Raw genomic sequence first — 14,078 nt, 5'->3', positions numbered from 1 at the left:
CATTGAATGGAATGTCTTTCCTATCACTGTATACATGAAAATATTCAAACTCTTCAAATTCTTCTAGCTTGCCAGACTTCTATTTTCCTTCTAGACTTTTCTGTACAGAGATCCAATAAAGCCAAATAAGTATTTCCTCTGTAATCAATCTAGATGAATTTCTATTCTGATAATATCTACATTGTCCTTTCTCCTCTACAAATATGAGAAGACCCATCTCATCCAAAAGCTTTCTAACTACATGGAAACAAGATAAATGCAAATCACTATAAATGGGTGCCTTATTTATTCCTTAATTAATGATAACAAAATCACCTAAAATTTTTCACCTAAAATGACCCCAAATATTCTATGGATAACTTATTTACATTATGAGCTACTATATTTCCCTTAAAATGAGACAGTAAATTCTCTTTATATAGCACTTAATTTGGTTCCCTGTGCACATGGAAACAAGTATATGTAAACAGTAGTAGCAGGGCACAAGTGCTTTTCCCAACTTGCTTCTGGGACAAGTAAAACGTTGGCCATCAAAGCAGAGAACAGAATGGCACCAGGGTAAGGAGTCCTTGATAATGATTAAGTGTGGGTGGATTTTGCATGAACTGTTTAAAAAGAGTAAAATTTTGAAAATTAGAGAATATAAATTTAACAGTCACGTAGTGACTTCTTCATGTACTTTTATGATTTCCTTCATTTTTACTTAATTTCTTCATTTTTCCTTCATTTTTCCATTTTACATTTATTTTACTTCAATTATCAACATGGCTGATATTTTGTAAGATCGGAGTTGATAAAGGTTCTTACAGTTGAGTCATCCAGATGCTCTTGCTTGTTTTCATCAACATCATCTATTTTGTTCTCTTACCTATGTTCTTATGACTGTCTAAAAATGTATCTGAAAACAATTAAAACTCTTTCACCCTTCTGGATGTTTTGATTCCCTTTCTCTCATAGTGTTCCCTTCTCTCCAATAAAACCATAGCTTTTCTTAAATGGGAGAAACACAGTGATATCAAATACTGACAATTCATTTCTTAAAGGATATTCAATTTTCACACTAAATGAGTTGTTCTGAGGATGAGACTACAGTTCAAGATATGTGGTAAATATAACTGAAGAAAGTGAAAGAAATTCACAGGTGGAGAAGAGAGGAAAAAAAGTGGGGGAAGTGAATAATTTATGTTCTATGTATAATACAAATGAACAGAGAATAAATCTTGGTTACATTCCTGGTGACTTTCTGTTTCAAGAAACACCAACCACCACAATTACAGGTTGCATCATATTTCAGTTAGTATGGTATTTAGAAGGACTTCTTCCCAAGAAGCCATAAGTAATCTGACAAATATCACTATTCAATAAATACTATTTTCAGTTTGTACTAATGACAAGTCTTCTTGCAAACTCAGCTTGATACTGGACACTACGTTGGTATTATATCTGGCTACTAAATCCACAATTTCATGTGAATCTTCTTGTTTGAGTTCTTTTTCCATGTTATCTTTGTCCATTTATCAATAATTAAAAAGTAATCTATCAACACATTGGGTTCATATGATTAGTCTTCTCCATAGTGAGAAAGACAAAAAAAAGTCTTTGTGTGCTAGAATTTCTGACTACAACCTGGTATATCCTTATTGTCAGTGATCCAGGCACGTGTTGCAAGGGTTTGTGATATGTCTATTTCCAGGAGGGAATCCTTTTTTTTTTTTTTTTTTTTGTACGGTATTTTGTCACTTTTTTCTTTGATTCTTAGATGAAAACACTGCACAAAACCAGCTTGTTTTGTAGTACTGGTTTTTAGCCATCACTATTGATAGTGAAAAGTGGATCAAATCTAGGCTAAGGACTTGACAGCAAGTTAGAGGGACTCCGGATAAATACAAGATCTTGTTAGGGGCATCTGTTACTCAGTAAAATTATCAAAAAGAGTATTCCATGTATATTTCAGGGCTTTAATGTAAATGGAGACCAGTTGTTGTGTAGAATGGGCATTTAGGATCAGCATTAAGATCTGGAGAGGTTTCTGAACTGAGTGTGTTAAGATGACTCACAAAGAGGTTTCCGTGAAGATCAAATCCACTTCCTAAACAGCTTCCATGCAGTGGACAGAGATTTAAAAAAAAACTTTCCTTCATTGATTCCTCCTTGAAATGTAATCCAGTCAGTGAGATAAAAATCTCCTTGCACTTGAGTCTTATTTGTCATAATTATGCATCTTTAGGGTTTCATAATGACCAATTTAATCACTTTGCTGTTTAGAGGGCTATAACAGCCAATCATGATAATAGGTTTGGTATTTGGTAGGAACCATTTAACACCCAAGAGCCCTTATTCTGAGCCTCTTGATGCTACTTCAACTTGACAGGCAGCTTCTGATTAGCACACGTTGCAAAACCTTTGGTAAAATGCTCATTTCTTTTAAATAAACTCTGTGACCTACTAGTAGACATGTTGGCTTGAAAACAAGGTCACCATGTGAGAGAAGTTTTCTCCAAAATGCTTATTCTTTTCCTAGTCATCCATTGTAAGAGCCTGAACGCACCAATGGGTTTCCGGTTCCGAAGTAGTTCCAAATGTAGGTTAGATCTAATTGGCTGGTGATAATGCACCAGAACTTCCAAAACAAGCTCTGCCACTGTCATTAAGTGATAATGGGAAAGTCACGAGAAGTCCTAGTAAAACGTACCATTTTTCTATCATCAACAGCATTCTCCAGTAACTAGTCACACTAACATGATGAGAAACAGCAAAAAGATCTTAGGGCATTTGTTCTCAATCTTTGGTGGACATTAATACCACCAGGAGAGTATGTTTTAAATGTAAATTTTTGGGGCTTATGCATAGAGGCTCTTACTTATGTCTTCAGTGGCTCCAGGAAACACCATTTAACAAGAATCCTAAGCGATTTCGTAGCTGTATTCTTTTTTTTTTTTTCTTACGTTTATTTGTTTTGAGAGAGACAGAGTGTGTGCCTGTGAGAAAGGGACAGGCAGAGAGAGAGGGAGAGAAAGAATCTCAAGCAGGCTTCATGCTGTGAGGCATAGCCCTATGTGGGGCTCAATGCCACAACTGAGAGGTTATGACCTACCTGAGAGTCAGATGCTTAACTGACTGAGCCACCCAGGTGCCCCTGATTTAGATATAAGTAGCCCTGGACCACATTTTTTAAAATATTGTATAAGGCCAATTACTGTAGATTGGCTACTAGTGGTAAAGGCGTCTCAGCATTTTATCAAAATGCATTGATAAAATGATTTTCCTTCTCTTTTTTTCTTTTGTTTTGTTTTGGCTATGCCTCCATTTCCTTTAAAAAACTGCTTTTCTAAAGTATTTTGTAAATGAATGCTTGAATGCATTTCTTTCCTTGAAAAAAAAAAGAAGGCCAAAAATTCAGTTTTGTGTTTGCATAGCCTGATTTTTAAAATGAAGACAGATTAGACTTTGGAAAGCTTTGCCAGGGTCATAGCTCACAGTGTAGTTGTTTGATCATGTGATGTGGGATCAAGTACCATCTATGGCACTTACTAGACTTTAGTTACTTAACCCTCTAATCCTCAGTATCATCTGTAAAATAGGGATAGTTATATATATATGTCATAAGATGCCATAAAAATTAAACACAGTCATTTACATGCATATATGCACACACACACACACATACACCTATGTGTATATATATATACAGTCTTATATGTTGCACTCATCAAGGGACTAGAGGAAAATGTTAACATCTTCAAATATCTTTATCTGGGAAAAGAAAAATGTCGCTTCTAGACACTCTCCTAACATAGTCTTCCTTATAGGTAGAATAAAGTTAGCAGTCAACCAGAGAAAGAAAGAATGCCATTTAAAGATAGGCAGGCTGCAACACTGGAAGGAATGCCACGGGATTGCACTGCAGGTGGGTAAATGTGCTGAGGTTAGCTCCTCCCAGCAATACCTTTGCGAGATCAGATGGCAGGAATAAGACAATGCCATGCTCTGGGGTAAAGCAGATCATCTGGAACTGTTTCCTTTTCCCCACTCATGTTTGCTTGTGCATATGCTACAATTTTTTCCCCCACAAATAACCCATTGTCTTGTTCTGAAAGGGAACAGGTGGATAGCATGACTGCAGGAACTAAGTATTTTCTTTGACATCAGTACAGTTTGAGAAGAAAATGTGCAACACACATAATTTTCTTATTGCACAATTTACAAAGTGTATACACTAGCTGAAGAATAACATTTCAAGTTGTTCTTCCCAGATTAGATGTCTTCAGCCCTCATCTCCAACTTTGCACCAGCATCAGCCGAGTGTGACACACACAGATGGGTACCCAATCAAAATGGCTGCCTAAGCCCTCATTTGCAGTGACAGCCGTAGTTAATGAGGGCCAGAGGGTGAGTGAGGGCAATGTAGTCATGATTCACAGAATTCCAACTCTTCCCAGGGTCAAAAATCTATTTTTGCTGCTGTAGCTGCTGGTCTCCTTGCTTTATAGTTTAAAAAATACACGTTTGGCCTCCTCCACATAGGTGAGATGATCAAAGCCACCCTCCTTCCTCTATTATCAGGATTAAAGTCAGCATGCAAATCAGTTGATACGGCTGAGTCTGATCATTTGAAACCTCAGAGATGAGTCTTCTCTTATAAGGCAAATAAATAGAAAAGATTTATTTTGTAAATTGTTTTCCTTATAAAAAATTTTCAAAAATGCATTTATTTTTTGTATTGATAGCCTTTCTTCCTCTGTGGAGGTATGTGACATGATGTTGACAGAGTTCATAAACATGACTATAGAGTAACAATGGAATAGATTGAAGGAAGTGTAAATTTATGACAAATCAAAGCTATCTTGAGATGGATAATTAATAAGTTGCCTTGACATGACTACTCATAAATTTATCTGCTGCCCAGACTAATGCTATGTGTTGGGATAACATTGACCTCCCTCAGGGCTGAGTCTCCACAGTCACAGGACTTTGAGAATTTGGTAGAGCCCTCTTTTCTGCTGCTTCTTCTTCTCTGCCTGGCTGATACTGGTGTATGGATAGTGGAAATTTCTCCAGCACTTGTTTTCAGGTTTCTAAAGCTTCATAGAACATGCAGATATCTGGCCTCAAAGCTATGTATGCCTCAGCATTTTACCCTGTAATCAGGGAATAATTTTAAATTTCCCTTACATGCTATATAACGTTATTTTTATTATTTATAAGTGAATATTTGTAAAGCATAAAGATATTGACACAGAGTGATAAACAAATGCTTAGAAAAACAAACAAACAAAAAACTCCTTAAAGTTTTCCAGTAGCAGTGTGAATATGACATAGACCCAAGCTCAGCTCCATTGTAAAATACACTTCCTTTTGACAGCCTAGAGGATGTTAGGAAAAACTCATCTTTTGGCCTTCATTCCAACTGCTGTGTTACCTATGGCCCTGGTTTCCTCTGATCTGTAGTGCATCTAGGAGATGTAAGAAATTTAGTATACCATAAAGGAATTAATTCCTCAAAGTTTCTGACTATACTACACAGGTTCAGATAATCCTATTAACATTTAATGATTATGTAAACTAAACTCACTTATTCCTCTTTTGAAATTTGTTAAGAACTTGTCTCTTGAAAGTTTTCTAAGTCTTGACACTTCATGTTAATTTGATTTTTTTATTTGCATGATTGTTTCCCCAATGTTCTTAAAGGAACAAGTCTTGTTTTTCATTGTCCATATGAACATGCATTCTTCATATTTTGCCCTGAAAACTGTGACACTTTCACAACGGTAGTATTTGTAAATTTTTTAATGTAAAAAATGCAGTACCTTTGTAAAATGCAAAATTATCATGTTTCTCCCATCCCTTTCCCTTTCTTATTGGTATGCAATATTTTTACTCCTGACAAATAAATGACTCAAGATGCAAATGCTGATGTATCTCAGCACAGGCACATTATATAGGAAAAGAATGGGGCTGATGGGTCCTTGGGGATGTATAGTCTTAGGTAAAATGGCAAAGACTGTTTTCCAGGTTGGAGCTCTGTTTTGAGAGTCTAAAAATTCGGAGTTCAAGTACGGGATCTTCTATATGGTGGCAGTTGGGACAAATAAACTTATTATACTTCCCCCACTCCTGTGATTTGAACCTGACCTTTGGAAATGAGCAGTGGCAACCAGCATTGCAGCGACTGACTTTCTGGAACATCAGATCTCCTGCTCTTAATGGTGGCATATTCAGAAAAACAAGCAATCTGCTTCAGGGCAAGAGAGAGGAACCAGGATGGAATTTCATGAGTTTACCTCCTGGGGGTTTGTGAGGAGTGACTCTAAAGAGGATAAAAGATAGATACTCTCACTGCAGACAAGAAGGGAGTGTTAGTCATTTATGATAAAAACAACTGCCACCACCTAAAATGCAACTTAATCTGGTAACCCAACTTGGGAGTAAGTCCTATCAGTTACACAATTATTTAATTATAAAAATGTCAGGATCCTGTGACCCTTTCATAAGGCTTACTTTCTCTTAATATTTTTTTAGTCCTTGTCGGTTGTGTTGTCCAACACAACTGATGTGTTGTGCTGTTGAATAATCATTGTAGTGGCGAGGCTTAACCGCTGAAAGGCAGCTTCATTTCAGCACAGAGTAAGTGATCCCTACATACAGGTAGTGAAATGTTTTAGGATTTCTATGGATAAGAAAAACAATGTCAACTTAGTCATTAAGATTGAATTCTCTGGGCACCTGGGTGGCTCAGTCAGTTAAGCATCTGACTCTTAATTTCGGCTAAAGTCACGATCTCATGGTAGTGAGATGGAACCCTGCAGCCAGCTCTGCTTAAGGTCCTCTCTCTCCCTCTACCCTGCTCCCGTGCATGTGCTCTCTCTCTCTCTTGATTTCTCTCTCTCTCAAAAAAAAAAAAAAAAAAAAAAAAAAAGATTGAATTCTCCTTTTGAAAGTCTTGTTTATACTAGAATCTCAAATGAAATTTGGCCAGAGGTTACCCCACACCTCTTTGGCTTCAATCTGTGGTCCCGCAGGAAACTGCAGTCAACTTTAGGTATTAAATCTGTGCAGTCTACATTGATTGGGATCTGGTTAATAATAGGCATTTTCACGCAGAGGCTGAAGTGATCATCTACTAGAAAAAAAAATCTTTCCTCCCACCTCTCCTCAAAACAGAGGTACCAGGTATGATACAGTGTAAGTGAGAATGTAGATGACTGGACATGGCATAATGTCCATACTTCTCAAAACAGGTACAAATCAAGTTTATGTAAACATTCCTAGAAACCTCCTTTATATACTTACCATTGTTGGTCTTGCTGGTTTAAGCTTGTTAGCTTTCCCCACATAGAATTCATTACAGGACTTTTTCATAAATTATTTTTAAAAAATAAGGGAAGAAGCCTGTCCTGTCCCCCCAAGAGCTATCCATTTTTTGTGTGATGTCACCATGATTCCTGTCAATAACCATACACATGATCAATAGCTTGCCTCTTCCAGAGCTTTGTTATCCACTTCACGCCAAAGTGCCTGTTCATAGTGGAGGTCAGTACTGATCCCACATAAAGGGGCCTTGTTCCTTTTGTTTAATTTAGTGCCCCTCCTCCACACAGTATTCAGGACCTACCTGACTGCTTGGTACATGATATATGCAGGCTATTCAAGAAATATTTGTTAATGATGATGGTGATAATTACTCCATATCACAGGCAATTAGGGTCTTCTCTGTTTAAAAGACACCAAAATTCTTAATCATTTGTCTTATGTTTTTATTGTTAGTGAATTAAAGGAACTATAGGGGCATCTGGGTGGCTCAGTAGGTTGAGCATCCAATGTTGGCTCAGGTCATGATCTCACTGTTTGTGAGTCTAAGCCCCTCACTGGACTCTGTGCTGACAGTGCAGAGCTTGCTTTGGATTCTGTTTCCCTCTCTCTCTGCTCCTCCCCTGCTCGCACTCTGTCTTTCTCAAAAATAAATAAATAAACTTTGAAAAGATAAAGGAACTATATATTACAGGGGGTGTTCAGAATATAGTTTTAGGAACAGATTCAGATTTTTTTTTTCCTATCACGTATTTAGTGACCAATATCGTACTAGGTTGATGGAGGTGAGGACAAAGTAATAAAATAGGAAAGTATATGAATTCACTTGACTTTACATGTTACTCTTAGGGCAGAAGAGTCATTCAATAAAAAATGGAGAAAAGTGATAAATTATAGTTAATCATCAATGACTTACTCCAAGATCAAATTTTCCCATAAAATTAATAGGAATTTATTAGAATCTGGTGCAAAAACCTGTACATTTTAAAATTTTCCAGGAAGCACTGGTGATCTGTCTCTGGGGACATATGAGTGGTCATCACAGAAAGCTTAGCTTGAGACACAATATATTAACAATCAAACTTAAGATTGAATAAATACCTAGGTTATAATTACCAAACAAATGGCTAAAGGAATATTGTGAGAAATATTAGAATTTAAACCAAATGTTTGTTAGAACCTATTTTTATAAGCAACATGGAATGTGTGGACTGGATTATGGCAAAGTGGATTCATAACTGATTGAATACTTTCCCCAGAGAATTAGAAGGATTGACATCAACTTGAAGCATCTGGAAAAGAACATGATAGTCAACTTTACTGATTATAACAAGTTAAACAGATCAACATGGCTAGACTACAGAATAACAGTAATGATAATGATCATACACTGAATTTTTCTACATGTTATATATAGTTAGATGGTAGAATAGTATCCGAATGGTAAACTCCACTTCTGAACTGACATACGCAGATAATCCCGCATCATCTTTTATTTCAAGGAAAGTCTTCAGGAAACTGATGTTTTGTTTGGACTATTCTAGCAAGAATTTCAAGATCACTGCCTTGTTATAATACTTCAACAATAAAACAAATCTATCCACTAAGATTGCACGTAACAGGAATAAATATAATCCTTTCCTTCCATTAAAAAGGATGATGTAAATTTGAGATGGGAAGTAGATGGCTCATTAGCCTTATGTGTGAAATCACTTACAAGCTTTTTGGTTGTCTGTGATCGCACAGGCACTGGTATGACTGTGGGCAAAAACATTCTTACCTATTTTCTAAAGTCCTCATGATACTCATTATTACAAGGTTAAAATAATATTTTTTGTTTGACTTTTATTCATTTCTCATTTTTTCACTATTTTCTCAGGAAATGTTATCTCCTTCCCTCCCCTCACTATCCTTTAAACTTTCAAGGAAAATAAACAAGATTTATTCAATCTCAAGGTAAGGATGGATGGGGTTCCAGGTCAGTCATGCTCTGGAGTTTCCTTTCCATCTCTCACTCAGAGATAAAACCAAAGACAGGATTCCTGGCCTTTTTCTAGCAGGACAGAAGAGAAGTGGGTCTGCTGGCAAGATCCATGTGCAAGCTGGCATGTGAGCACCTCTCTGTGAGTCATAAAAGTTAGTTATTTGTTATATCTAGCCCAGTAGAACTCACACTCCAGTGTGTATGGAAATCACAAGGGAAGTTTGTCTCAGTGCAGACTGCTGGAACCCACACCTAAGACATTGTGTTTCAGTAAGTCTGCAGTAGGGTTTAGAATTCTACATTTTTAAAAATATACACCCAAGCAGATTTAGTTGTATGTTCATTCATTTGGTAATTTTAATTCTACATATATTTTTGAGCAATAAATACATCCTGGGCACCTTTCTAGGGTACAGCAGGGTCACCAAGGATTAGGCAGTGCATAAGATGAACAAAGCACACTCTGTTGTGGGACTTGTATTCTGTTGTGGGGTTACAGATTTAAAAAAATCTCATAAATAAGCAAAAAGAAACTTTCAAGGGCACCTGGGAGGCTCAGTCAGTTAAGCGCCTGACTTCAGCTCAGGTCATGATCTCGCAGTTCATGAGTTCAAGCCCCATGTCAGGCTCTGTGCTGACAGCTCAGAGCCTGGAGCCTGCTTCAGATTCCGTATCTCCCTCTTTCTCTGCTCCTTCCCTGCTTCTGCTCTCTCTCTCTCTCTCTCTCTCAGAAATAAAGATTAAAGAACTAAAAAAAAAATAAACAAACTTTCAAATAGTGACAGTGCTATAAAGAAATAAAAGAGCACAGTGACAAAAAACTATCAGGGAGAGTATGCTTTTTTTAGCTAAGGGCATTAGGGGTGGCCTTCCTTAGATGCTGTATTCAAGCTGAGGCTTTAATAAAAAAAATGATTCTGTGTGTGTGTGTACACATATGTGTGCATTGATGTATATGTGCATATGTACATGTGTATGTATATATACATATAGTCGGAGGCATAAGATGTACAGTAAATGCAAAAGCTCTGAGGTAAGAGGAAGCTTGGTAATCTTGAGTAATAGAAAGCAGGGCAGTGTGGTTAGAGCAGGGTTTCTCAATAGCACAACTATTGATATTTTGAGCTAAATAATTCTTTGTTATGTGAGGCTTTCCTGTATATTGTAGGATTTCAGTAGGTTCCTTGGCCTCTACCCACTAGATGCTGGTTACACCCAACCGCTGTGACAATCAAAAATGTCTCCATGCCATGCAAAACTGCCCCTAGTTGAGAACCACTAGGATAGAGCTAGTGAGAGAAAGAGAATAGTAGGAGATGGGGTAATAGACAGTGGCTAAATCATGTAGGGCCACAATAATCCTTGAATTTTCTTCCAAGAGGTTCTGAAATTCATTGGAGGGTTTTAATTGGGACTGAAGGAGGGATATAATATAATTTATGTTTTTCAAAGAATGCACTGATGGCTGGTTAAGGAACAGAAGGGGTGTAAAGTAGAAGTTGGGACTACTGGAATATTCCAGTAGAGACATAATGGGATTGAAATAGTGTTTAGTCAGAGGACGCTGGAGTCAGAAAATATGTAGGAAGGTGCTGTGGCAGGACTTTGGGTGGTCAGTAGACCACACTTGGAGCAACAACATTTTCAAGACTTGCTACTCAAAATGGATTCGTGGACCACAGCATGGTCGTCACCAGGGAGCTTAGGTGCACCACCCGAGGTCCCTAGGGGACATACTGAATCAGAATCTGTATTTTAATGAAATTGCCCAGGTGGTCGCTATGTAGAAATCTGAGATGCTCTGAGAGGAGGAGTAGTCTGTCTGAGGTTACAGAGCGTTGGGGCAGTCAGAATTGGAATTCAGTATTCCATGCCCTGGTTCCAGATCCTCTCCAGCAGCTGCATAGTAGGATAATGTGCATCTTCTGTTAGAGTCCTTTCTTAACCAGAAATGGCAAGTCCGTCCCTTAATTCTCATAGGACAAGTAAAAGTCACCTTTCAAAAAATAAAAGATTGAAATTCCTCCAGGGAGGAAGAATGAAAGATCCATGGTATCAATTTAAAGCAAAAAAGCGTTTAAAAACCAATTACCAAGCTGTGTTGTTGCTGCTCACAGGGCTGGCATCCTTCCCCTGCTCAGAGTGTTAACATTGCAAATACAAAACAAATCCCTTGCAAAGTGATGCCAGGATTGGGGTGTGGGCAATGATGAGGAGGCTTTGAGGTCAGCCCCTGTGTAGAGAGCTGTTTGGCTGCACATTCAGTGACAGGAATCTTCCAGATCACAGGCAGCAGGATTTGCAACTTGAACCATGTTTCTTTTCCCACCATGTAAAGAGAAACTTTGGAAAACCGAATACCGGTCTGCGTTCTCCTTGTCTTTATCATTCTCTTCTCTGGCTAGCCAACTTGCCGCTTTCTCATCCTCCAGGGAGATGGACCATTTGTCAAATTCTCTTCTCCTCAAAACCTAAGTCGTGAAATAGCTACTGTCCTATTTGGCAGCTCCTGTGGAGCTAATATGCTGTGCTTATCCCAATATGTGGTCCCCATCATATCATAAATTAGAGAGCCTGCTTTGGAGGATGAGCTTGAGGGGAGAGAAGGATAAGAAAAGTGATTCAAATCCTCAAGGCTGCCTTTCATTTGACAAGATACCAATCTTCATCTCTAAGGCTTGGAAGTGAGAGGGAAGCCTTGCCTCCTTCATAGCCGGGAGTAATTTGGTGAGCCCCTTCTGCCAAGGGGGGTTTCTGATTTCCTGGAGTTAGCGGGGTTTATAAAGGGCAGGTAAGCCAACCGCTGTATGAGCACAGTGGTTGGTGGGCAGGGAGATGGCCACAGGCTCACACAGAAGAAGGATAAAGCTGACTGCCTTTTTAGGGCTGGATGTGAAACCACTCCTCTCTGCAGGGGACTGGCCCCTGAAGCACACAGCTTCTGTCATTGCACAGCTGTCATCTGCCATTAGCAGGTTCCTGACAGGGACATGTGGAGTTCCCCAGTGCTTCTCCACAGCAATCGAAGCTAGTGTGCAGGGGTGTGTGTGTGTGTGTGTGTACAGAGAGACAGAGGGAAAGAATGTGTGTGCTGGCAAAAGACCACAAAGAAAAAGAAGAGAGGTTAAAAAACAGATTCTGAACACTCAGATATTTATACATTATAGAAGGAAGAAAATAGAGTTTGAGCCAGTTTTTCCATTTTGTTATTAGGGACTTTGGGTAAGTCATTTATGCCTTTGGTTGTCCTTTTTCTTCTCCACCAACTGAGAATAGAAGCAATCTATGACTTATAGAATCCCTAGTAAGTGTCGGGTCTCAGCTTAGGGCATGTTGTAGGCACTGCCTCCCTTAATCTTCATAAGAACCCAGTGAGATGGGAATCTATTCTTATTATTTTATTTTATTTTATTTTTTTGCAGATGAGAAAACTGAGGTTTGAGGAGCTGATGTAAATTTCCTCCACAATCCCCGAGTCGAGGGATGATGGAGCCCAGATTCCACCCAGCTGTCCAACTTCGGAGGCATCATATATCAGCACTGTGCCTTCTCAGATGAAGATGCCCACCTCATTTTGCATCTGGGTCACCAACTACAACATAGGTAGGAAAGCGTGGGTGGAGAGGCATCTGTACACTGAGTGCCACACCAGTGTCAGCCGCTGTTATTTCAGAAATTCCGCATCAGCTTATTTACTCATTGAGTACTTGCTGAGAACCTGGTTGTAGTCTACAAAGTATCATTAGGTACAACATACGGGGAAGGGGAGTGAAAAAACAAGATACTGGCTCTTCCATCAAGCAAGTCACATCTTTCCAAGTGTTGGGGAAAAAAATAACCTGTATAACAGGTTCATAACACCAGGAATCAAGGACATCCCATGTGCTCATCATATGATACTGAAATGAAACAACTGCTTACTAACCCCTGTTCTAGAAGATGGTGACTTCTAGTTTCGGTATTTTAAAAGTTGCTCTTAGTAGTAAATATGAGACCTCCTTTTGTCTCCCCTCCTATCACTCTCCAGGAAATTTCAAGGGAAATAACTAAATTTAGTAAATTTTAATTCTGAAACAGGTAGTATTCCCAAAGCTGTAGTTAACAGACATAATCCAGGCACTGTATCATAATAAGTGATGATTTGTCTCCTGTTCATCACCTTGAAGTGTTACTACCAGCAGGTGCTTCTGTGCCTCGATGGAACAATGATAATTGATGATCACAAAGATTAACTTGAGGCAGCACCCTTTGTCGATCATTAAAAAAAAAAAAGGAAGGGAAAGAAAAAAGTTTCCTTTAGCATATTTTTGTATTATATTTTATCCAAATATAATTCTTTGAATATTAGTCACCAGTAATAAAACATGTGATGATATCATTGATCAGAGCATTTCAATTACCCAGTATGCCAAAGCAAGTAACCCTGTACAGACATGTTCATTATCTTCTTTCCCCTGCAAAAACTTAAACTAATTTTACATAATTACGTATCTGGCTATGAACAGCTGTAACGGGCCATTCCCTGCATTAGTTTCATATTACTGCTATAACAAACTGCTCTAAATGCAGTGGCTTAAAACAATAACCACTGACAGTTCTGAAGGTGGAAAATCCAAAATGGGTCTTATGGGGCTTAAAATCGAACCGTCAATGGAGCTGCATTCTGTCTAGAGGTTTTAAGTGAGAATCTATTTCCTTACCTTTTCCAGCTTCTAGAAGCTGCCTGCAGACTCTGGCTCGTGACCTCTCCTCCATCTTCATGCCAGCAGTGTGGCATCTCCAAATC

At 38.4% G+C, this 14,078-nt stretch overlaps 1 protein-coding gene across 2 annotated transcripts in view; it reads right to left on the bottom strand.

The window, feature by feature from the left end:
• Positions 1–14,078, bottom strand: part of LSAMP (limbic system associated membrane protein) — a 665,273-nt gene that overhangs the window by 200,708 nt on the left and 450,487 nt on the right. The gene's annotated exons all lie outside the window — the stretch shown is intronic.

This window comes from Prionailurus viverrinus, chromosome C2 (genome assembly GCF_022837055.1).
Source record: "Prionailurus viverrinus isolate Anna chromosome C2, UM_Priviv_1.0, whole genome shotgun sequence".
NCBI classification, from domain to species: domain Eukaryota; kingdom Metazoa; phylum Chordata; class Mammalia; order Carnivora; family Felidae; genus Prionailurus; species Prionailurus viverrinus.
Note: the sequence above shows the minus strand (reverse complement) of the source record. Positions and strands in the feature narration are given on the sequence as shown.